Genomic DNA, 26,290 nt, shown 5'->3' with positions numbered 1-26,290 from the left:
GTAGCCAAGGACTGCAAGGACAGCCATTTGGTTTAACTTTGAAGACCCAAGGGCCAAAGATTTCTCGACAATTTAATGTGCAAGGGGAGTCAAGTGAGAAATGGGAAGAGGCCGCGTTGGAAAGCCACTGCGCGTGCGGGGACTCCTGGGGCGGCCGCGGGGTCGTGGGCCAGAGCCCAGGTCCGCCGCCGGGTCCCGCACACCCCACGCCCCTCATCCTAAAGTTGGGCCATCAGTCAGCGACCGCCACGAGGAGCCCCCATCCCCGCCGGGTGGGTCGCACCGCCCCGAGAAGGCCTCCCCGCGGTCGGTGACACCGGTGCCCACTGGAGGCGGCCGCGGGGCTTCCACAGCCCCCAGCGCCTCTGCGAGACCCTCCCGGGGCCACCGACCTCCCCGCGGGCCCCCAGGGCCGCCCACCCCCGGCCCCGACCCCGCCGCCTGCCTGCCCGCGGCCCGGGGGCCCCGCGCGCCCCCGGCCCACCTGCCTCCTCCGGGTCCTCTCGGAGCGGCCGGCTGGGGACGCGGGGGCGCGGAGGAAAGGCCGAGAGGCGCGCTCCCGCCGGCGCTGTCTCCCGTGGCTGCCCACGGAGCCTCCCGCCGCGCCGCTCCGGACCTCGCCGGGCCCCTCCCGCTGCCTCCCACGCGGGGTGGGCGCGCGCGCAGTGCAGGCGGCCGGGCGGCGCGCAGGCCTCGGCCTCGGCCCCGCGCACGCGCCGGGAACTCGGTGGGGACGGAGGAGGGAGTGCGCGCCTGCGCTGGCTCACCTCGCGCCCGCGCCCCCGCACTCCCCAACTGGCGGAAGATCCCGAGCACGCGGGCCGGAGACCCTGGCTAGCAGGGTCTGCGGGGTGTCGCAGTGTTACCTCCCCCGCTGCGAAGCCAGGCGGCCCCGGCACGCCGTGTGTGCCCACCGCCTTCACAGCGCTCAGCCTCGCGGCCTCACGTCTCCACCCTGCGGCTCTCCCACCAGCTGCTCGGGCCAGGGACCGCGTCTTACCCGTCTTGGGCTCCCCAGAGTCCAGCCGAGTGTGGCCGAGCGTATATCCACCAGTTCCCTGCTGGCAGGGCTTGCTGTAAAAGGCCTAATCCATGCTACACCCACGTTGAGCAATTTAGTTCATATCTCCTGCGGCTTTGCTGCCTCTTCACCCACCTTCTCTCCTGACCCCCTTTCTCCGTCTCCCAAGGACCTGACAGGGTGAACTGTGCACCTAAAGTCGTGAACTCTGACAGCCTGTCTGTCATCTGGTAGCAAGAAAGCGTTACTGGATACATAGTAAGTCCCCTTAATGAGGAGACCTAGTAAGACCATGGCCGAGGTTTGAAACATGGAGTCAACAGTTACATCGTATCAGCTGTCTCTGAGGCCTACAGCGGCTGCTTCATAGAGGCTGTACTTCTGTGTTCAGTGCGCACAGTGCCTAGCAGGAACAGATGTTGAACGAACGTCTGTCATTGTCTCTGCAAGAGCAGAGGTAAGCGCTCACCTCACCCCAGAGCATCTTTTCCTGTTAGAATCATTGATTCCATGGGCTGGGAAAAGCCCCCTTCCCAGTTGCTTGAATCCTCCCTTACAGTGTCTTCCCACCAAGCGGTGGTTTAACGCCTCGCGGTGTAACAAGGAGCTCATTACCTTTTAAGGCAGTCATTTAATCTTTGATCAGCCTTTTGGAAAATTTCTTTCTATCTTAGAAGCTAAAATCCAGCTCCCTGCATCTCCCCATCATTGGATTTTGTTTCTGCCCTGGGAATTCTTAAGTCTGACTCCAATTTATCCAAGACACGCATTACCTATCCCTTAAGCTACTCCTGATATGACATGGTCACAATCCCACTCACCAGCATGTTGAGGGATTCTCTTGGATGCATCCCAGCTTGTCCAGAGCTCTCTTAAATGTGATTATCAGGAATGAGTGGGTGGCCTGCCAAGTGCGGAGAGGAAAGAGACTGCCACCTCTTCTTAGGTCCTATGCTTGTGTTAACAAAAATTCACCATATCAAAATAGTTGCTAGGAGCAGTCACATCACATTGTTGAATCGGGTGGAGCACACTGTTGACTAAAACCCACAATATTTAAATACATGACCATCCCCAACCCTGGTCAGCTGCCAGTTTCTCTGTCTCTGCAGGCTCAGCATCTGTGAGTGCTCTCAGAGATAATGTGTAACACAGATACTTCCTCCTCCCTCTGAAGAGTCCGCCTCCCTTTCCCTGCTTTCATCACACCCTCTTCTTGTCTGACCCACCCATCTCTTTAGCTGGTTAAAAGAAGAAAGGCAATCTGCCCTTGGTTGGCTTCAAGCACCTATAAATGAGGCCGATTGTCACTGAACCTCAGAAAGTCATAAAGATCTGTGTGTAACAGAGGAGCTATTGGTGAAGTTTCCAAAGGTATACAGTTCACTTTTACTGGTGATTTAAATTATCCCTCTGAAATACCACTATTAGTCAGTGACAAGGCATGGCCGAGTTGTTATTAGCTATAATAAAGATCTCTGTTAGAACCAGTCAGGCCACTGGCTTTATCTGCTACACCCAAACACCGGAATACATAGGCAAATTCCCAGGATACCAAGCCACCAGAGTCTCCCACTCACTTAGTGGCCTTTGTTCAAAAATCTGACGTTACTCCTTTACACCATCACCAAGAATGCAAGTGCTCGTTAGAGTCATGCTTTCTAGAGTACCTCATGACATACAAGCTTTAGAACCAGGTATTGCCCAGTTAACAAGAGTGAGACTGGACAATGATACGCGGCCAGAACTTGGAACTTGAACTATTCATTGGGGTGGGAAGGCACATGGGGATGTGGACCAACTGTAGCTGCTGAGATTCAATTATATCTGGAGACACAAAGTTCCTGAAAAGTGTAGCAATAATCCACAGTGTCAGGAGGTGATCGACTTACTGGTCAACATCACGGTGTGGAGAAGGGGCATTACTCACTGACCACTGTAAAGGCACTTGGCCTATGGAGAGCTTACTTGTCTTCACTTTACAAATGAAGAAACAGACTCTGGGAGGCTGCGTGACTTGCTCCATGTAGCCAGGGGCAGAAATAAGATTCAAACCTAAGTCTGTCTGATCTGAAGGCCTGTGTTGATTCACTACTTTGCTAACCTACACAGGCTGTCTTTGGGGGCATTAAACACCCAGAATGGCTGCATAGAGCAGCATGCAGAAATTCAGACACTCGGCAGCAGGAGATCTGTCAGCAGCTTTCAGGACCCCCACCATGATAAAAGGGTTAGAGGAAATAGCAAAAGACAAGGTCACTGCTTTTACATGGACTGGATATGGGGTAGAATATCATCAGTTTCTAAATTGTGAGTGTATAGGGGGCCTAGCCCTTAGGACCGTGAGAGACACCCAACTGTCAGAATTGGGGCACCGGATTGGAGTTCAACTAGTAGAAGTGCTTAAATGCAAAAGATCAGAGCACTGGGCAGAGTCCCTAAAATCTTCCTGTCTGCGATATTTACAGATATGATCATCAGCATCAAAAGCCTAACAGAATCAACAAAGTATTAGAAGTAATGTTAGCTCAGCAAGGTTGCCAAGTACAAGATCAGTTTCTAAAAATCAATAGTTTTGTCTACATCAGCAGTAAGCAACTGGGAAATGTAACAGACAATAAGAAACCATTCACAATAACAATAAAGTTTAACAAACTCTAAAGCATAGTATCCAGGAATTAACCCAACAACTTGCAAGAACTTTAAGGAGAAAATTTTAAAACTCAATTTAAGGACATAAAAGATTGAATAAGTGAAGAGATATAGCATGGATAGGATGACTTTACATTGTAAAAATATCCATTTAGTCTCCAAAGTAAATGTTATCACAACCAAAATTCCAGCAGAAACTAAATTTTTTGAGAACTCAACAAACTTATAAAATATATAAGGAGAAATACATTTTAAACAGTGAAGTCAATTTTGAAAAACCAGAGGAGACCTGCCATGCCAGATATTATGTCATTGCCACACAGTAATAAAAATATTATGGTACTGGTATAGGAATACGTAGAGCAAATAGGAAACAGAATGAAGAACTCGGGAGCAGACCCATGTATAAATGGGACCTCCATTTACACAAAGGTGGTACCACAGATCAATGAGAAAAATATCAATTATTTAGAAGATGGCATTGGGGAAACTGGCTTTAATTTATCAAGAAAAAATAAAATTGGGAGCCCCATGTTGTACCATATACAAAGGTGAACTCCAGATAAATGGAAGACCTACATATGATACAAAAGAAAATGCAGGAGACTATCTCTATAATGTGGGTTAGGAATTTACTTCGTAAAACAGGTTTGCAAAAGCACAATCCTTGAAGCAAAAAAAATTGTAGGACTTGACTGCATCACAATTACGGGTTCTCTTAAGAATACCATAGAAAAAATTAACAGATGGCTAACAGATTGGAAGAAGACATGTGGTATGTTCAAAAGCAACTAGGGATTAATATCTGAAATGCATGAGGAACTTTTCACAAATCAAAAAGAAGTCAATATAAAATATTTTTTAAAGCCAATATAACAATGCAAAAAGTATAAGAATAGGCAATTCACAGAAGGAAAAGCCAGAATGGCAAGTAAGCATTAAAGAGATGCTCAACCCCACTCGTAATCAGAGAGTGGGAATATAAAGAGTGTGACACACCCCATAGCTACCAATATGCTGGTCTATGTTTTAAAACCAGCTCTCCAGGGAAGGAAAAGTCCTAATGTACAGTGTTTGCCAATTTCCTTGGTGCAAATACTCTGGGTACTGCCAGTTTCCAGCTACCAGTGTAGTTCAAGGTCACCAAAGAAGTTGGGAAAAAATGTGCTTTATCAGCTCTCATGAACTGTTTTCAACACACCACTGCTTTACCCACCAGCACGGCAAAAATCAGAAAGATAATCCTAAATATTGGCAAAGATGTGGGGAAAGATCCACTGCTGATGGGAATTTAAACTGGTAAATATATTCTGCAGATCAACCTGGCAGTGTTTAGTGAAAAAAATTAGCAGTGTGATTTATGACTCAGCAATCACCCTCCTGGATATGCCTCAGAGAAACCCTTACAATGGTTCTATAAGCACTTTCTTCATGCAGTTTCCAGGAAGTCAGTTTCTTGCTGGAACTCGGGAGGTGGAAGTTGCAGTGAGCTGAGATCATGCCACGGCACTCCAGCCTAGGGGACAGAGTGAGACTCCATCTCAAATAATAATAATAAATAAACAAATATCATCTCTGTTTTCATGATTCCCAAATTTCTATCTCCAGCCCTGAACCTCAGATGTATATCCAACTGCCTACTCAACATCCATTCTACAGCATACATTACATATCACAAATAGAACATGTTCAAAATGGAACCCTTCTCCATAACCTTCCCTATGTCAGTAAATGGCAACTATTCTTCTTTTTACTCACTGGAGTCATCCTTTCTTCCTATCATATTTCTGGATTCTCCAAACCAAACTCCCTGTCTTCATTCTTCAAAAAGTTTATGATATCATTTATTGAGTAAATTCACGTACCATAGAAATCCTTACAAATCAGTAGCCACTGGAGACCCCAGGAACCTCCTACTGCTTCTACCTGGGCTTGCCCTCCTCCAATCTGTCTCCTTTGTCAAGGTTGCAGGTGGGGACTGCCTGCTGAAGTAGACCACAAACTGAAGAGGACTCCACTGAGCCACACGAGCCTTATTATCTGAATGGGGTTTCGCGTTCATGGTTGTACATTAGAATCACCTAGATACCTTTTGCAACATTAAACCCTAAAGACCCCCTCACATATTTCAATTCAATTGACCTAGCTTAGTTTCATGCTATTCTATGTTTATTCTTTTTTTTTTTTTTTTGAGACAGAATCTTGTTCTGTCACCCAGGCTGGAATGCAGTGGCACAATCTCAGCTCACTGCAACCTCCGCCTCCTCGGTTCAAGCGAATCTCCTGCCTCAGCCTCCTGAGTAACTGGGATTACAGATGCACACCACCATGGCTGGCTAATTTTTGTATTTTTAGTAGAGACGTGGTTTCGCCATGACAGCCATGCTGGTCTTGAACTCCTGACCTCAAGTGATCCGCCCACCTCGGCCTCCCAAAGTGCTGGATTACAGGCATGAGCTATCAGGCCTGGCCCTATTCCATAAATTTATTTTCCCTTTTCTTAGCCCTACTTCCTGAGAAGATACTAACAAAGGAATTTGCATGTTCCTACATGGGGCCCTGCTCCCCAGACCCTCCAGTTGCTGCCACTCGCAGACATCACATGATGCAAAGTCTTCTTTATAATTACAGCTAGATTGGAGGCATATGCTCTAGTGCTCTATAACTCTGTAGGATAACTATAGTTAACAATAATATATTATATGGTTTCAAATAGCTACAAGAAGGATATTGAATGTTCTCAACACAAAGAAACAGTGAATGAGATGATGGATATGCTAATGACTGTGATATGATCACTATACATTATATGTGTTGCAACATCACTGTGTACCTCATGAATATATGCAATTATTATGTATTAATTTTTAACTTTTTTAAAAATAAAGTAAGTCTTCTTAAAGCCTACATAAAGGAAGATGGAATGAAAGGAATGTTACGGCATCAGGATGAAAACTGCCACTGTGGCACAAGAACTAAGTTTTGGATACCAGCCACCCCCCCAAATTTTGGACCAATAAGACACCTCTAGAAGCATCTTCGGCACAAAAATAGCATAAGCCAGTTACCATAAGGATGTCAGTCCAACAATCTTCCCAGCACCCACCACTGAAACTGACTCTGACCAAGCCTCTAGAAATAACTATTATTTTATAGAAAATGTAAGCATAATAAAAATCATTTTTTAAAAACACCATGAGAATGCAATCGTCCAAGGCCAAAATGTAGGAATTTCTAACAGAGCAAATAGCCCAATTCTGACAACCAAAAAGTAGCTGAGGGGAATGGTTATAGACCGGAAGAGACATGAGAGCTCCATCCACAGCCTGCAATGTCCAGACTTCCTTTGGATCTGGATTCAGACAAACAAATATGAAAATATTTCTGAGACAAATGGGGGAAATTTAACCTGGACTGGATTTTAAATTATATTTTACAATTGTGTTCATTTTGGGAGGTATGATGATCATGACATGATGGTCATGTTTCTATTAAAAATTCTTGTGTGTTAGACATCCATACTGAAGTATATATGAAAAATGTTTGAGGGATTTGCTTTAAAGCACTCCCTTAAAAATAAGTGTGTGGTGGAGGGATAGATGTAAAAAGGATGATAAAATATTGATCATTATTAAAGCTGAATGGTGGGTACAGTAGTCTTCTCTTACTGGCAGTTTCACTTTCTGTAGTTTTAGTTACCTGCCATCAACTATGGTCTGAAAATATTAAGTGGAAAATTCCAGAAGTAAATAATTCATAAGTTTTAAATTGCACACCATTCTCAGTAGCATGATGAAATCTCACACCATCCTGCTCCCTCCTGCCTGGGATCTGAATCATCCCTTTGTCCAGGGCCTCCACACTGTACATGCTCCTTATCTATTAGTCAGTTAGTAGCCAGCCCAGTGATCAGATCGACTGTCAAGCCATCACAGTGCTTGTGTTCAAGTAACTCCTGTTCTGCTTAATGATGGTCACAAAGCACAAAAGTAGTGATGCTGGTAAAATTGTTATATTTCATCATTAGTTATTATTAATCTCTTCCTGTGCCTAATTTACAAATTAAACTTTATCATAGGTATGCAAGTTTAGGAAAAAACATAGTACATATAGGATTTGGTTCCGGCATCCACTGGGAATCTTAGAACATATCCCCTGTGGATAAGGAGGTGGGGGACTACTGTATATTATTCTTTCTTCTTTTTAGCAATTTGAAATGTTTTCCATAATAGAAAGCTTTTTTAAAAAGAAAGAAAGAAAGAAACTCCAAGAGGGCAGGAATTGCCATCTAGTTCTGTCACTGCTATATCCTAAGTACCTAGAATAGTATCTAGCACATAGTACTAATTCAGTAAATGTGTGTTCATTGAATGGGCCAGGGTTTTTCAAGATTTCAGTCTCAGAGTCAGGTGCAGCAGCATGTGCTTGTAGTCTCAGCTACTTGGGAGGCTGAGACAGGAGGCTCACTTGAGCCCAGGAGATAGAGGATGTAGTGAGCTGTGACTGTGCCTGTGAATAGCCACTGCACTCCAGCCTGGGCAGCATAGTGAGACCCCATCTCTAAAAAAAATTTCAGTCTCAGCCAGGCGCGGTGGCTCATGCCTATAATGCCAGCACTTTGGAAAGCTGAGGCAGGTGGATCACAAGGTCAGGAGTTTGAGACCAGACTGACCAAAATGGTGAAACCCCGTCTCGACTAAAAAATACAAAAAAATTAGCAGGGCGTGGTGACAGGCACCTGTAGTCCCAGCTACTCAGAAGGCTGAGGCAGAACGGCGTGAACCCAGGAGGCGGAGCTTGCAGTGAGCCAAGATTGCGCCACTGCACTCCAGCCTGGGCGACAGAGCAAGACTCCATCAAAATAAATAAATAAATAAAAATTTTAAAAAATTTTAAAAAGATAGACTATCATGTCCCAGGAATTTAGAAATCACACAGAAGCTGCCTGTGTATCACATGCACACGCACAGGAAAATCTGAGGTGTTTACATATTACTAAAGTACCACTGAGTTGTCTTCCCGACAGCTGTTTACAAAACCAATCCACTCTTATCCCAGTTGGCTGCTGTAAACCATCAGAAGCTTTAATAACATCTTGATTAGGAGTTGAGAAAATGTCAGACCCACTGGAGCTGCCACAGAGTAGGGAGAAAGTAGCTTGCACCTTGTCAACAATGGATCAGATGACTCACCTCGCCAAAGAAAGCCACTGACAGACTAATTAGCTGGTACTAAGTCATGAGAAAGTCTCCTTTGTGACAAAAGCGGCATTCATAATAAGATTGTTTCTGACATTCCCCACCTAATCATATTTGAAACAGCAGGGGATAGTCAAGGTAAAAAATAAATGAGAATTGCTTTTTGAATTCACATCGAGTTCAACACAAGAAGAATAAGCTATTGTCTAACTTTTTAAGGTCCATCAAAATATATCATGCAATATCTTTATCATCATCAAGATCATCACAACCAGAAGGCACTGGGTGGCACTTACAAGGGCAACAGTTTGCATACTGACCCATCAAATCATCAGCAATATGTTGAGTACCTTCTACTTGAAAAGCAGTATGGAAGCTGGAATCAAGTGCAAGATTCACTCCCTGTTTCCTAGTAAAATAGAGAGCGTCATGGTTGCAAGGGGTGGGGAACCTGAATTGGAACCCCAGAATCACCTCTCTCTGCAACCCTAGCAAGCCGCTTAACCTCCCTGAGCCTCAGTTGGTTCCTCTGTAAAGTGAGATAAGGAATACCTGCCTCCAAGAGTCATACAAGCCTGACTCAAAGTGAGTGCTCAATGAATAGCTGTGATCATAAGACACAAGCATGAGAACAGAAACCACCCACCCACCAAAGAACAGTGCCAGTACTGGGATTTCTCAAGATGGAAAACACATTGCAGGATGGGGTGGTCAGGAGAGTCTTCAAGGAAAAGACATATTTTGAGCTAAGTGAGGAGGGTGATGAGATCTAATTATGGAAATAAGGAGCTAGCATTTACTGAGTACTTAAACTATGTGATGTGCGTTGTTCTAAGTACTTTCATTCTTTGACTCCTATAAGGTAAATATCATTTTGGTTTCATTTTTTTCCAGTTGGAGAAATCAGGTCATAGAGCAGTTAAGTAACTTATCCAAGATCACATAGTAAATAGAAGAACCAAGATTTCAGCCCGTGCAGTCTAGATCCAAAGATTAAATGCTCCGTCTCAAAAAACAAACAAGCATAGATTAAATGCTAAACCACAATACCTTGCAAGAACAAAATATTAAGAGGCCGAAGAGTTCAGTGTGTATTTAGATGATGGTAATCGAAGAGCCTGTCTGTGTCAGTCCATTCAGGCTGCTATCACGGAATACCATAGACCAAGTGGCTTATAAACAACAGAGGTTTATTTCTCATGGTTCTAGACTCTGGGAAGCCCAAGATCAAGGCACTGGCAGATTCAGTGGCTGGCAAGGGCCCTCTGCCTGGTGCATAGACAGCCATTTCTCAGTGTAGCCTCACATGGGGGAAGGAAAAAGGAGCTCTCTGAAGTCTCTTTTATAAAGACACTTAATTCCAAAGGCCCCTCACAATGGGGACTAGGTTTCAACATGATTTGGGGGTACACAAACATTTAGTCCCTAGCAGTCTAGCTGGAGTAGACCCATGGTAAGACACTGGCAGGAGATGAGCTGGAAAGGCAGGCTGGAGCCAGACTAGGCCAGAAATAGCCTTGAATGTCACACTGAGGTGGAGAGGCTGTCATCTGGGGACAAGGAAAAGCCAGCATGAGTTTCTAAAGAGAGAAAGACTGAGGAGTCTGTCAGCAAGGTTCAAAATGGAAACTCCTGCCTAACCTTTGTGCCCCAGGTCTGTTACACATTCTCTTAAAGAAAAAACCTGAACATTAAAAGCATATAAAAAAACTTCAGGCCGGGCGCGGTGGCTCACGCCTGTAATCTCAGCACTTTGGGAGGCCAAGGCGGGCGGATCATGAGGTCAGAAGATCAAGACTGTCTTGGCTAACACGGTGAAACCCCGTCTCTACTAAAAATACAAAAAATTAGCCGGCGTGGTGAGGCAGGAGAATGGCATGGAGGCAGGAGAATGGCGTGGACCCAGGAGGCGGAGCTTGCAGTGATGCGAGATTGTGCCACTGCACTCCAGCCTAGGCGACAGAGCAAGACTGTCTCCAAAAAAAAAAACAAACAAACTTCAAGCACTTTGAAGTAAGATTTAGCAACAGAAAAGACAGTTACCTTGAGATTCTTTTACCAATTCAACTTAGATTTCTTTAAAATAGCAAATGATTTTTTACAAATGACTTCTTTACAAAAAAAAAAAAGTTCTTATATTTAATGTGTGCTCAATACCAACCTGCATTTAAAATGAAGTTGAGACAAGTTAGCCACACACCCTTGGGGGACGGAAATCTGTTGTTTCTGCCTTTCCTATCACACCTCATTAAACACATTGCAGCCTAACAACACCCACATATCATCATTTTAACCACTTGGTTATTATATAATAATGTAATAATATATAATCTTTTGGATACATGCCCACTGGACAAAAGTGGAGTCCCAGCAAAGAAACAACAGCTACACGGCTTCCTAGAGTGCTGTCCCGTCCAGCAAGGTGCTGACTGGCTTGCTGCGCACTTGCACCCTGCTCCTCCGAGCACCCTGGCTTCTGTTTCTCCAGCCTCACCCATACCCTAACTCAGACTTCACAGCAGGATGCCTCTCAAGGCTCAGCTTGTCAAGTGATACACCACACACCTACCTACCAGGCAGCTGCATTTTCAGCAATTGAGAGGCATTGTTGCTCATAGCAATTGCCTAGCATCTTTGCAAGCAGAATTCAGTGGCATCATGAAAACGTGTGTGCCTCTATTGCAAAGGCCTCTAGTCATCCTCAGGTCTCAGCTGAATCTGAGATTGGCCACTCCCAAGCATGAGCTCCACACAGTCCTCAGCTCCTACAATCCAAAGAGACCCCAGAGGCTGGGCACGGTGGCTCACATCTGTAATCCCAGCACTTTGGGAGGCTGAGGCAGGTGGATACTTGAGCACAGGAGTTTGAGACCAGCCTGGGCAACATAGCAAAACCCTGTTGCTACCAAAAAAAAAAAGATCAGCTGGGCATGGTGGCATGTGTCTGTAGTCCCAGCTACTCAGGAGGTTGAGGCTGGAGGATCACTTGAGCCCAGGAGGTGGTGGTTGCTATGAGACAAGATCTCACCATTGCACTCCAGCCTGGGTGACAGAGTGAGACCCTGTCTCAAAACAAAAGCAAAAACAAATAAACAAAGACAAAGAGACCCTAGAAAAGAGATTTTGCCTGTAAAGGGACTTCCTACTGCTAACTTGTCAAGCACTTACTGAGTAATTCTTAGTATGAGTAAATACCATAAGACGTGTCCCTTTCCTTAGGGAGTCCATAGTCTAGCTGAGAGAACACAATTAAAACCCATGAAAAATGAGAAGATAGAATCCCAATGTTAAAGTCAGACGTTACGGCTTGCCCAGGACTGAGGGGGTTCCTGGGATGTGGGACTCAGTTTAAAAACAGAGCAGTGCTGGCGGGGTGTGGTGGCTCATACCTGTAATCCCAGCACTTTGGGAAGCCAAGGCGGGTGGATTGCCTGAGGTTAGGAGTTTGAGGCCAGCCTGGCCAACATAGTGAAACCCCGTCTCTACTAAAAATAAAAAAAAATTAGCTGGGTCTGGTGGCGGGTGCCTGTAATCCCAGCTACTCTGGAGTCTGAGGCAGGAGAATGGCTTGAACCCAGGAAGCGGAGGTTGCAGTGAGCTGAGATCAAGCCATTGCACTCCAGCTTGGGTGACAGGAGCAAAACTCCATCTCAAAAAATAAACAAAAACAAACACACAAAACAGAGCAGTGCCATGAAAACTGAAACAAGTTGGTCACCCTGTAGACAGATCAACATTCAAGTTCTTAATTAGCTTTGGAACCTTAAATAAATAAAATAACCTCTCAAAGACTCAGCTCCCTCATTTATGAAATGGGTATTATAGTAGTACTTACTTCGTCATGAATCTTGTAAGAATGTAAGTTACGGTATGAAAAGAATTTAGCACAGTGCCTGATGTTGAATAATTGCTCAATAAGTGTTAATATTGTGTATATAATTAATAAGTATAAGATAGCATAGAATGAAATACTGAATTAAAGACTAAATCGGGTGTTTTAGAAACTGAAAAAAAGGAGATCAGAGAAAATTGGGTCATTAAGAACAGGCTTTGTAGACATAAGGTTGACAGGTAAAATATAGGTTAAATTTAAATTTTATATAAATAATAATTTTTAGTATATGTCCTATATTTTTAAACTTTTAATTATCTGAAATTAAAATTTAACCAACTATCTGATATTTTATGTGCTCAAAGTGGTAACCCTGTATAGAGAAGGTAGAACTTAAATTATTCTTTGGAGGGAGGAGGAGGAAAAAATGCCAGGCCCAGGGTAAAATGAGCAACAGCGGACTAAGGCATGGGACAGGCTGGTAGGTTTTGAGAGGGAACACCTTGAAATCCAGGCCCAAGAGTCCAGACTTGATGCAGAATATATGGGGGAGTTTCAGGGAAGGTTCTGAGGTCCTGGGGCAGGGTAGGAACCAAAAGGAAATGGTGCGCAGGGTGCAGTGGCTCACGCCTGTAGTCCCAGCACTTTGGGAAGCCGAGGTGGGCAGATCACTTGAGGTCAGGAGTTCGTGACCAGCCTGGCCAACATGGCAAAACCCTGTCTCTACTAAAAATACAAAAATTAGCCGGGCATGGTGGTGGGCACCTGGAATCCCAGCTACTCAGGAGGCTAAGACAGGAGAATCACTTGAACCCAGGAGGCGGAGGTTGCAGTGAGCCGAGATAGTGCCACTGCATTCCAGCCTGGGAGACAGAGCAAGACTCTGTCTCAAAAAAATAAAAAATAAATAAAGGAAGTGGTGCTTCAGAGAAGGAATGAGACACTGTGTGGGAAAAGAATGGATCTAAGCTGCCTCTGATGTTTTGAACACAGTGACTGTGAGAGGGACAAGAGCCAGGGAGTTTGTGGCTGCTCTTGCACTCTTGCAGTCAAGCGGGCAGCCTGAACTCGGGTGGCAACAGTAGGGGTGGGGGCAAAAAAACAACAGAGAAGGGGCAGATGCCTAGAGAGATTGTGAAGGCAGGTGATGTTTGTAGGGCAGGTGTGACCAAAGTTGTGTATATGTCCTTTCACTAACAAAACTTTCTCGTGTCCCTGCAGTCTCACTGATGACACGAATAAGCAATTCCATGTAAATCTAGAGAGGCCTGTTGAGATAAGGTAACTAAGACCAAGAAAGAAAAATTCTATGCCCTCCTTGCTCTTCCCCTAGTAGTGAGAAGCGATTAAAGCAATAGGGTTCATTCAGTTCCCTCATTGCTTTCCTCCCTTAGAGACCCCACAGGGTTTTCCTGACCACCAGAAATGACAAAGGCCTTCAAGGAGAGTGAGTTCAACCCAGGCAACGCGCTTGGAGAACTCAGGGCAATTTCCCTGTAGGGCCCGTGTTGCTATTTGTGACCTCCTAAGCTGTTTGCTTTCTTCCTTTGTGCATACACAAAATTCTACCCTTGTGGCAAATGAAAAAGCCGGGGTAACCATTTGGTAGCTTTCCCCCAGAAATGCAGTGCTTCTCCTTGGCATGAGCCTTCAATTTTGATTCAAAGAAGCAAATGGTGCAGAGTATCTGCCTTGAGATATATGTGAAGCCAAACACCAATGGTCCTGGGAAAACCAGATCCTAAAGATCTGCTCAGAAACTCAACTGTAAGCCCCTTATCAAGTTTTGATTCCTCACAGCAACATGAAGGACTGTGATGGTTAATACTGAGTGTCAACCTGATTGGATTAAAGGATGCAAAGTATTATTCCTGGGTGTGTCAGTGAGGGTGTTGTCAAAGGAGATTAACATTTGAGTCCATGGGCTGGGAGAGGCAGACCCACTCTCAGTTCAGGTGGGCACCATCTAATCAGCTGCCAGCACAACCAGAATAAAAGCAGGCAGAAGAACATGGAAAGACTAAACTGGCTAAGTTTTCTGGGCTCCATCATTTCCCCCATGCTGGATGCTTCCTGCCCTTGAACATTAGACTCTGGCTTCTTCAGCTTTTGGATTCTTGGACTTACAGCAGTGATTTGCCAGGGGCCCTTGGGCTTGGCTACAGACTGAAGGCTGTACTATCAGTTTCCCTCCTTTTTCTTCTTTTTACTTATTTTTTCTTTGCTTTGCTTTTTTTAAAAAAAAAAAAAAATCCTGTTGTCCCGGCTGGAGTGCAGTGACACAATCTCGGCTCACTGCAACCTCTGCCTCCCGGGTTCAAGCGATTCTCCTGCCTCAGCCTCCAGAGTAGCTGGGATTACAGGCATGCACCACCACACCTGGCTAATTTTTGTATTTTTAGTAAAGACAGGGTTTCACCATGTCAGCCATTCTGGTCTCAAACTCCTATCTCAGGTGATCTGCCTGCCTCGGCCTCCCAAAGCACTGGAATTACGGGTGTGAACCACTGCACCTGGCTGGCTTTCCTACTTTTCAGGTTTTGGGACTCAGACTGGCTTCCTTGTTCCTCAGCTTGCAGACTGTCTATTGTGATCACGTGAGTCAACTCTCCTAATAAACTCCCCTTCATTTATCCTATTAGTTCTATCCCTCTAAAGCACCCTAATACAATGACCCTGTCCTGTTTGCTCTTCAAAGTCACTTCCCACCTCTGCCCAATGTGATATGTGATAAATCCCCTCCCTCTATCATTCCTGCCTCTGTAACCTTGCACAGGCCTTTCCTTCTGCTTGGACTTTGCCTGTAATCTACCTGCACCTCTCCCATTCCTACCTCACTTCCAGAGCCTTCCTCCTTGCTGAGGAGGACACACGTTAAAACCAAACTGTGCACTATTTTGTAGTCATTACTCACATGACAGCATTTTTTTCCCACCTTCTCAGTGGGATTGTGAACTTCATGGGGGCAGGGAACATTTCTTGTGCATGTCTAAAAGCACTCAATATCTGCTTACTGCATTAAACTTAAATTTTAAATTTGCAACAAATGTATCACACTAATGGAAGAGATTAATAGTAGAGGGAACTGTTGAGGGGCACATAGGGATTCTCCATACTGTTGGCTCGATTTTCTAGAAACTTAAAGTCTATTAATTTTTTAAATATTTAATTTCATATTTTTTTCCAAACCCTGAGTATTTTCTCTTTCAAGAGACATAAGAAATCAATGAAAGAAAAAGGCAAAGAAGAGATTTAAAAGGTAGACTGATATACAAAAGTCAATTGTGGCTAGGCATGGTGGCTCATGCCCATAATCCCAGAATTTTGGGAGGCCAGAGTGGGCAGATCACTTGAGCCCAGGAGTTTGAGACCAGCCTGGGCAACATGGCAAAAACCTTGTCTCTACAAAAAATACAAAAATTTGCTAGTATCATAACCTAGTCTCAAAATAAATACATAGATTAAAATTTAAAATAAAATAAAATGTTAAGTCAGTAGCTTTCCTATATACCAGCAGTTAACAATAGGAATTTAATTTAAAACACAATACATTTTACATTAGCATCCAAAAAGAGAGACAGAGTTATGTATAAATCTAACAAAATATATTCAAAATGTATATAAGGAAAACAATAAAATTCTGATAAAATAAATCAAAGAAAATCTAAATAAATGGAGAGATATTTCATGTTTGTGGACTGGAAGACTCAATAATGTTAAAATGACAGTTCTTCTCAGCCTGATCTGTAGATTCAGCGCAATCCCAATCAAAATTCCAACAAATTATTTTGTACATGTTGACAAACTGATTCTGAAGTTTCTGTGGAAAGGCAAAAGACTCAAAATAACTAACACAATCTTAAAGAACAAAGTCAGAGGACTGACACTACAGGCTTAAAGATATACTGCAAAGCTACAACCATCAAGACTGTGGAATTGGCAGAAGAATACACAAATAAATCAATGGAATCTAATAGAAGCTCAGAAATACACTCACTCAAATATAGCCCACAGATAATTAACACAGGAGCAAAGACAATTCAATAGAAAAAAAAGTGACCTTAGGTTTGCTTATGACTTTTTAGATACAACACCAAAGGCATAATTCATGAAAGAAATTGACTAGTTGAATTTCATTATATTTTTTCAATTCTGTTCTGTGAAAAGTACTGTTAAGACAATGAAAAGACAAGCCACAGACTAGGAGATAATCTTTGCAAAACACATATCTGGTAAAGGCTGTTATCCAAAATATACAAGGAAGTCTTAAAATTTAAAAAGAAAATTCAATTTTTTAAATGGGCAAAAGATCTGAACAGACACCTGTAGAGGACTACGTGCTCGCAAACGAGGCGTTCCCGATAAGTCCTGCTCTTGCAAACGAAGCAGGGCATTCCTTCCCTGCAAACAGGGAGGACAAAGGAGCCAGCTGCAAACAGCAGACCCTGGGGGCTTGTTTATGTGTAAACATCTTGAAAATCCAGAAAGTCAGGGAAAGGTCAGAAAAACAACAATGTGTCTTGTGACTTGGCAACATTCCACAAACGACTGTATAAAATAAAGCACAGCGTGCCATTCGGGGCGGCCGCCATGTTTGTCTTGTGTTGTGTTGTCTTGTGTGTTCATTCCTTTGTTTAGGAAACACGCGGACCCCAACAGACACCTCACAAAAGAAGATATACAGATAGCAAATAAGTATGTGAAAGGATGCTAACATCATATGTCATTAGGGAATTGCAGATTAAAACAACCATAAGATACCATTACAAACCTATTAGAATAGCTAAAATCCTAAACACCAACACCACCAAATGCTGGTGAGGATGTGGAGCAACAGGAACTCTCATTCATTGCTGGTGGGAATGCAAAATGATAAGGCCACTTTGAAATATCACTTGGCAGCTCTTACAAAGCTAAGCATAGTCTTACCATATGATCTAACAATCATGCTCCCAGGCATTTACCAAAGGGATATGAAAACTTATGTCCACACGAGAACCTATACATGAATGTTAGTAGCAGCTTTATTCATAATTGCCAAAATTGGAAACAACCAAGACATTCTTCAATAGGCAAATGAACAAACCATAGTACCTCTACACAAGGGAATATTAGTCAGCGATAAAAAGTAATGAGCTATCAGGCCACGAACAAACGGAGGAAACTTAAGTGCATACTGTTAAGTGAAGAAGCCAGTCTGAAAAAGCTTTGTGAAACTATGGAGACCGTAAAATGATCAGTGGTTGTCAGAGCTGGGAAGGAGAGCGGGAAGGATGACCAGATGGAGCACAAGAGACTTTTAAGGGCAGTGAAACTCTTCTGTATGATACTGTAAGGGTGGGCATATGACATCATGCATTTGTCAAAACCCATCAAATATAAAACACAAAGGTGAATCCTAACGTAAACCACAGGCTTTAATTCATAATAATGTAGCAACATCTATTCATTGATTGTAAGAAGGAAAAAAGTCAATTGTGAAACATTTTTAATACTCCGTTTAGGTTTGGAGTGCTGAACTTTCTGATCATTCTATTACATACAAAAGGTTGCATTCCTGTAAAATATGTCAAAATTGGCTCTCAGTATATATCCAGTTACTGAAATCCATACTCATCTGTCTCATACACTGTGTTCAGGATACTCACCTCTGCCTTAGCAGAAATGAGTTTCCTCAGAGGGCTGGGTGGACAGGAGAGTGGTTGTTTAGTGAGACTTACCCAAACCATGTGACTGTCTTCTCAGTGTCACGTAGAAAAAGAATTTTCAGTCCCTCATGGGTCTTTCTCAGCAAGAGTATAGATTGTTCAGTGTGTTGGTTGGGAGTGCATGGAAATAGGTGTTTTCATGCTGCACTCCCTGAGGCCCCTATGCAGATCCGATTACAGAAAGCCTGGTGGTGGTGGCAGGCTTCAGCAGGCCTCCCTTAGAGTCCTCCTTTGAGAGCACCAGCCAGCGTCCCCATAGGCAGCACATACACAATAATGGCATTGCGGAGGTGCTATGGAGACCAGATTTAAAGGGCCGGGTGCTATTAATTATGACTCTTCACCTACCTCATAGGTTGCCAGCAGCAATAGCAGAGGAAGAAGAAACATTAATGGGGCCTGGACTTCCACTTCACAGCAAAGTAGCCCAGGAAGTTTGAGGAGACTCTCTCAAAGTCACTGTCAAGTCGTTAAGGACCTGGGTCACCCTGCATCCCCATCTGGGGCTCCTTCTATATCAGTTTTCCTGAAGCTTAGTCCAACTTCTTGAAGTGGGCCAAGAAAAGGCTGTTTCCAGAATCGGATATTGCATCTCTAAAACACAGGCTTCACTGATGTCGTGGAGTCTATGAGACACAAACTTTATGTCGTGTCGTGGAATCCGGAATGGTAAGTACAGAGGGAGGGAGCAAGCAGCCCATCAAAGGTCACAAAGCACCTTTGGGTGCCGGGAGTGGTCACTACCGGAGGCTCAGCTTAGGAGGGCAAAACACTTCCCATCTTTGCTCAAATTGCCACATCACCCAGGACGAGGCTGCATGGGTTTCTCTGACTCATGAGGGACCTGTGGCTCCACTGCGTTTTGAAATCGTGCTCTCTAACATGCTCTAAGGAGCAGAGGAGGGCAGTACAAATCGCTGGTCTTTGTTGATTTTCTCTTCTGCAAACAGATCAGCCATCGCTTCACACCCAAGGAAAGAACTGCTGTCCAATGCCAGGCCCAGAGCTTCTTGGTTTGTGGCAAGTCTTTGGAAAGATAATTCATTCATTTTAGCTGAAAATACCCCGTGGTGGCATTTTTCTGGTCTCCCTACTAAAAAAGTGAGTATGACACACAAAACATGGTGCATGGCTCTAGCTCTTAATAAATTCCAAGCCTTTTTGACCAAACCATTACTGTGTAATTTCTAGGAGGAAGCTGCTCCACTAAAAAAAAAAAAAAAAAAAAAAAAAAAAAATTCCAGTTATCAGGGTCATATATCTGTTTTTTGTTTCTGTCTTTTTTTTGAGATGGAGCCTTGCTCTGTCACCCAGGTTGGAGTACAGTGGCACAATCTCAGCTCACTGCAACCTCCACCTCCCTGGTTCAAGCGATTCTCCTGCCTCCGCCTCCTGAGTAGCTGGGACTATAAGCATGCACCACCATCCCTGGCTAATTTTTTGTATTTTTAGTAGAGATGGGGTTTCACCATGTTGGCCAGGCTGGTCTCGAACTCCTGAGAGGGTCATATATCTGTTTGAAAATAAAAAGTATTGTGTTAATGGCATAAAGAACATTCAAGAAATTTAGGAAGTATCACTCTGTGGAGCACATCGAGGCGAGGGGAGCCTTGGAACCTCTGGGACTTTCTTCAGACAGGAAACCATTGGCTAGGAGCTGGGGAGATCGCAGTCTATATTGAAATACCACTGCTGACAGAATAGAAATTGCCTATGATGAGTGACTTCTCCCTGCCCTCTTTCAATATGAATGTGAATTCTCAGCCATTGCCTTCCTAATAGAAATCCTTAACCTAGACGTGTTCACTTCTGGTTTCAAAAGGAATAGCCAACCCCTTAGTACCCAGAATTTTCTATAGGCTATCATTTTTTTTTCACATCTATAGCAATAATTACTATTTATGCTGAAGATCCTAAAGAGCTAAAAGATCTTGAATACAACCAGAATCATGCACAAAAGACTCTGGAACCTGTACTACAGTAAGCAAGCATGTCACCTGAGAAATCATTAGTCTTGCTCACTCACAGCTCTTGACTCAGCTTTGTGAAGAAAACATGTTGTTTGGAGCACACGTGTTCACATGGCCCACTCCCTGTGTTCATGCAGACGGCATAGGGCTTTGCTATATAGCATATAACCGTCTCCAAAGCATCAGCCAAGAACACTATAGGAGACGCAGCAGTTAATTAGTAAAGTGTTTAATAAAAGTATGATTGTCAAGGGTGTGGGCAAAGTTTAGGGAAACCCTCATAAAAAGGGCAGTACTTTGGGGCAGTATTAAAAGTATGTTACTACCCTAGCCTCAAAGCAAGGAGAGAGAGTGATTTTTGGAGCCCAGAAAGGGTGACTGTATGGAATGGCGTTGCCTGATAGGTGCTGTGGTCCTCCAGAGAGGGCTGCAGCCAGCCTGTGGGGACTGGCAGGGAGGACAGAGGAATCGGTATCCTGACTTGTTACAGTAGGTAGCTGGTCAGGCATGAGCAGAGCAGGAGAGGCTCCACCTGACCAAGAATGTCAGGCAACCATCAGGTGATGGTCAGGCGGTTGTTAACTATCTATCTAAAATAATAATTAGTCGCAGTCAGCGCCAGGGAAAGGAAGTCTCCCTACAGATAGAAAAAACCTGAAACTGGTGATCATCCGCTTCCTGATAAGATCTCAGGAGACGGGCGAGTGAGCTCCAGCACGCGCAATAAGAGGCAAAAGGCAGCGCTTAACTGATACAAGACTTTCCAGGCACATCCCGCAGGTAGAGGGAAGAATGCCGCGAGTGAGCATGAGTACAATTCCGGTAAACACTGCACATGCCCGCCTCCCAAGTGCTAGCAGGACACCACGCAGAGCGGCAGCTCACCCCAAAGGAAGAGTCGAGGGAAAAGGGACACAAGATGCAGGGAGTATGCCAACATATAAAACCTTTAGTCCAAGGTCAAAGGAGACACTGTCCTCCAAGACACCCGCTTGGCCCTCCTCCAGGAATACTTTCTTTTCTTTCCTGCTCTAAAACTTTTGTTGTTGTTTTTGAGAAGGAGTCTCACTCTGTCACCCAAGCTGGAGTGCAGTGGCGTGATCTCAGCTCACTGCAGCCTCCGCCTCCCAGGTTTAAGTGATTCTCCTGCCTCAGCCTCCCGAGTAGCTGGGATTAGGCACTCACTGCCACGCCCAGCTAATTTTTTTATAGTTTTAGTAGAGACGGAGTTTCACCATGTTAGCTAGGATGGTCTCAATCTCCTGACCTTGTGATCCTCCCACCTCGGCCTCCCAAAGTGCTGGGATTACAGGTGTGAGCCACCATGCCCGGCTCACTCTAAAGCTTTTTAATAAAACTTCACTCTGCCCTAAAACTTGCCTTGGTGTCTTTTTCTACCTTTTGCCCCTCAGTCGAATTCTTTTATCTGAGGAGGCAAGAACTAAGGTTGCTGCAGACCCGTACAGGTTCGCCACTGGTAACTTGGATACCTTCCACCGTCAACAGACTCACTCTCTCCCTTCCTCTGATTTCTTGGCAATGCCTCTCAAGGGCAGGAGCCCCAGCGATGCCATGAACAGGGATATGCCTCCCAGAAGAATTGTGGGGAGGTGTGGACAGTGGTCTGCAGGGGTAGGCAGAAGATATCCAGCATCACCTACAGTTTCTTACTTTCCCTCTTTTGGTCATAGGTTTATAACCTGGCCTGGGCCTCCTCAGAACTCTGAAAAATGTACCTTTTCCACCTCACAAGGCTTGGTTCTGCTTTCTGACAGCAGGAGTGAAGAGAAATGTGAATGGGTTTCATCATGATTTCTGATGATAAGACATTGTGTTGACCTTTTGAGGTACAGCCACAGATCAGGTAATAACTTAGAAGAACAGCACATAATAATCCCTTGGTCTATTCTTGAGATTTGACTGACACCTGGCCACCTGTAATTATTGGAGCCAGTACAAATTTCACAGTCACTGACTTGAGTGTGCAAAAATATAATTTTCTCTATTCTTTTATAATTGAGTGTAATTTCTGCCTTGAGCCTCCATTCTGCCTCAGAGAAAATTTAATCTAGTCACTTTCAGATAAACTCATTCAAATTCAGTCATTTCTTAGTCAATTCCAGGTTATAATGCAGTCACAATTCAGTTTAAAACTCTCTTTCTCTCCCTTTTTTCCCCCTCTCTCCCTCCACTCTGGAATTGAATTTAAGCTCTCAATGGCTTATCCAAAAAGTCCACACTTCTTGGTCTTAATGTGTCCTGTGTGCCTCTGGGCATCACAGAGGTTAGGCGCTCTCTTGAAAGAGGACTGGGTGGTCCACGGAACACAAAGAGGGGCTCCCATTTCTTCTCTCCATTGAGAGTACAGCTCAGTCCCGACCCAGTTCTCATCTTATCCTGGGTTCCCAGTGGCTCGCTCTCTCTGCTAAATCGCATTCCCCAAGGAAGGCTTTGGGACATTGTGGGTGCCCTCCTGTGCCACTCAGACCTATGGGCAACAGTCTCTAGTCCTCTTGTGTCTGAACACCAGTCCTCCTTTGCTATATCAAGATGATATGAGGCCGGACATGGTGGCTCATGCCTGTAATTCCAGCACTTTGGGAGACCATGGAGGATGGATCACTTGAGGTCAGGAGTTTGAGACCAGCCTGGCCAATATGGTGAAACCTCGTCTCTACTAAAAATACAAAAAAATTAGCCTGGCGTGGTGACAGGCACCTGTAATCCCAGCCACTCGGGAGGCTGAGGCTGGAGAATTGCTTGAACCTGGGAGGCGGAGGTTGCAGTGAGCCTAGATCACACCACTGCACTCCAGCCTGAGTGACAGAGTGAGACTCTGTCAAAGAAAGAGAGAAAGAGAGAGAGAGAGAAAGAAAGAGAGACAGAGAGAGAGAGAAGAAGGAAGGAAGGAAGGAAGAATGCCCTCAGAAGAAATCAACCCTACTGACAGCTTGGACTTCCAGCTTCCAGAACTGGAAAGAAAGAAATTTCTGTTGCATACACTACCCAGTTTGTAGTACTTTGTTATGGCATCCCTAGTAAACTAACACAGATTGTGAGAAAATTAGTCTTTTTACTTAACAATCACACCTTTTGTTTTGTTTTTGAGACAGGGTCTCACTATGTCACCAAGGCTGGAGTACAGTGGTATAATCATGACTCACTGCAGCCTCAACCTCCCAGCCTCACGTGATCGTCCCACCTCAGCCTTTTAAGTAGCTGGGACTCCAGGTGTGCACCACCACATTCAGCTAACTTTTTAAATTTTTGTAGAGATGGGGTCTTGCCGTGTTGCCCAGGCTGGTCTTGAACTCCTGGGCTCAGGTGATCCTCCCACCTCAGCCTCCCAAAAGGCTGCCAGCGATTACACACTTGACCCTCTGCTCTCCGCCCATTTTGAGATTCTTTGAAACATTAAAACCAGCTCCAGAAATCCTTAAGAGAGGCCATAATTTACAGTTACCCATCTTGAAATGTGTCCACTGTTTCCTGGTTCAGAGATAAAACTCAATCTAGTCAAGTCATGTTCTCTCATATCATGGGTACTCAACTTTAGAAAATAATAACTTTCTGAAGATAAATTTATCAGGGTATTTACTTCTGAGCTCTCTATGCTGTTCCATTAGTCTATGTGTGTGTTTTTATGCCAGGACCTTACTTTAGCTTTACAGTACATTTTGAAATCAGATAGTGTGTGATACCTCCAGCTTTGTTCCTTTTACTCAATTGCCTCAGGTATTCAGGGCTTTTTGTGGATCCATATGAATTTTAGGATTGTTTTTTCTATTTCTGTGAAGAATGACATTAGAATTTTGATAGATATTGCATTGAATCTGTCGATGACTTTGGGTAGTATGAACATTTTAATAATATTAATTGTTCTAATCCATGAACACAGAATATCTTTCATTTCTGTCTTCAATTTCTTTCATCAACGTTTTATAGTTTTCAGTGTACAGATCTTTCATCTCCTTGGTTAAATTTATTCCAAAGTATTTTACTTTTTTTGAAGCCATTGTAAGTAGAATTGTTTTATTTCTTTTTCTGATAGTTCATTGTGAGTATATAGAAATCCTATTACTTTTTCTATGTTGATTTTGTATCCTGCAACTTGACTGAATTTATTTATTAACATCAATTGATTCTCTGCAGAGGTGCTAAGAACACACATGTGGAGAAGACAGTTTCTTCGATAGATGATACTGGGAAAGCTGGCTACCCACATGCAGCAGGAGAAGGATGAAATTGAACCTTTATCTCACACCATAGATAAAAATCAACTCAGAATGGATTAAAGATTTAAACATAAGGCCTGAAGCTGTAAAACTACTAGAAAGAAATAGGAGAAAGCTTCATAACATTGGTCTGGGCAATGATTTTTTGAATATGACTCCAAAACCACGAGTGACAAAAGCAAAAATAGACAAATGGGTTGCATCAAATTAAGCTTTTGTCCAGCAAAGGGAAAAATTAACAGAGTAAAGAGACTACCTACAGAACGAGAGGAAATGCTGTATTTGCAAACCATACATCTGATAAGGAATATCTAAAATACATAGGACCTAAAACAATATTTTAAAAGACTCTATTAAAAAATGGGCATAAGTCTATTCAGGAATAGACATTTCTCAAAGGAAGACATACAAATGGCCAGCAGGCAAATGAAAAGATGTTCAATATCACTCATCATTAGGGAACTGCAAATCGAAACCACAACGAGGTATCACCACCCACCTGTCAGAATGGCTATTATTAAGACAAAAGATAACAAGTGTTGGTGAGGCTGTGGAGAAAAGGGAACCCTGGCACATTGCTAATGGAAATGTAAATTAGTACAGCCATTATAGAAAACAGTATGGAGATTTCTCAAAAAATTAAAAAGAGGACTACCGTACAATCCAGCCATCTCTTTACTGAGTATATATCCAAAGGAATTGAAATCAGTCTGCCTGACTGGGTGCAGTGGCTCATGCCTGTAATCCAAGAGCTTTGGGAGGCTGACGCAGATCACCTAAGGTCAGGAGTTGGAGACCAGCCTGAGCCCACAGCTAAAAGAAAAAAAAGAAAGAAAGAAAGAAATCAGTATGCCTATTCATTGCAGAATTTTTCACAATAGCCAAAATACAGAATCAACCTAACTGTCCAACACTAGATAAATAGAAAATGTGGTAAATATGCACACTGAAATATTATTTTCACCTTTAAAAAAAAAGGAAATCCTGTAATTTAGGATAACATGGATGAAACTGGAAGACATCAACCTAAGTAAAACAAGCCAGGCACAGAAAGACACATACTGTGTGATCTCACGTATATGTGGAGTCTTAAAAAATGTCAAATTCATAGACCAGGCCGGGTGGCTCACTCCTGTAATCCAAGCACTTTGGGAGGCTGAGGTGGGTGGATCACCTAAGGTCAGAAGTTCAAGACCAGCCTGGCCAACATGGCAAAACCCTGTCTCTACTAAAAATACAAAAATTAGATGATCCTAGTTGTGCATACCTGTAATCCCAGCTACTCGGGAGGCTGAGGCAGGAGAATCGCTTGAACCCGGGAGGTGGAGGTTGCAGTGAGCCAAGATCACACTGCTGTACTCCAGCCTGGGTGACAGAGCTGGAGTGAAACTCCATCTCAAAAGAAAAAAAAAAAGTCACACTCATAGAAGCAGGGAGTAGAATGGTGGTTGCCAGGGGAACAATGGGGAGATATTGGTCAAAGAGTACAAAGTTTCACTTAGGATGAATAAGTTCAATAGATCTATTGTACAACCTGCTGACTATAGTTAATAATGTACCGTATAGTTCAGAATTGCTAAGAGGGTAGATCTTAAATGTTCTCACCACAATATGTGAAGTAATGAATATGTTAATTAGCTTGATTTAACCATTTCACAATTATACGTGTATCAG

At 43.7% G+C, this 26,290-nt stretch overlaps 1 protein-coding gene, 1 long non-coding RNA gene and 1 other non-coding gene across 8 annotated transcripts in view; 2 read left to right on the top strand and 1 right to left on the bottom strand.

Moving 5' to 3' along the window:
- Window positions 1-18,690, bottom strand: part of CLIP4 (CAP-Gly domain containing linker protein family member 4) — an 84,725-nt gene extending 66,035 nt beyond the window's left edge. Inside the window, exon 1 of one of the 6 annotated variants that reach the window (XM_031655523.1) lies at window positions 18,424-18,690. The gene's annotated coding sequence lies outside the window, so the exon portion shown is untranslated. Of the gene's footprint in view, window positions 1-484; window positions 731-1,000; window positions 1,093-1,842; window positions 2,062-18,423 lie in introns of those variants that run through there. The other 5 variants (XM_031655528.1, XM_031655525.1, XM_031655527.1 and 2 more) reach the window with 5 other exon arrangements.
- Window positions 1,400-22,161, top strand: PCARE. Its single transcript, XR_004178384.1, has 4 exons — window positions 1,400-1,478; window positions 18,767-19,080; window positions 19,362-19,512; window positions 22,073-22,161. It is a non-coding gene; the product is annotated as a photoreceptor cilium actin regulator (transcript).
- Window positions 22,159-24,690, top strand: LOC116270345. Its single transcript, XR_004178387.1, has 2 exons — window positions 22,159-22,245; window positions 24,534-24,690. It is a non-coding gene; the product is annotated as an uncharacterized LOC116270345 (long non-coding RNA).
- The last annotated feature ends 1,600 nt before the right edge of the window (window positions 24,691-26,290 follow it).

The sequence above is a fragment of the Papio anubis genome, chromosome 14, assembly GCF_008728515.1.
Source record: "Papio anubis isolate 15944 chromosome 14, Panubis1.0, whole genome shotgun sequence".
NCBI lineage: Eukaryota > Metazoa > Chordata > Mammalia > Primates > Cercopithecidae > Papio > Papio anubis.
This window is presented reverse-complemented; position numbering and strand designations above follow the sequence as displayed.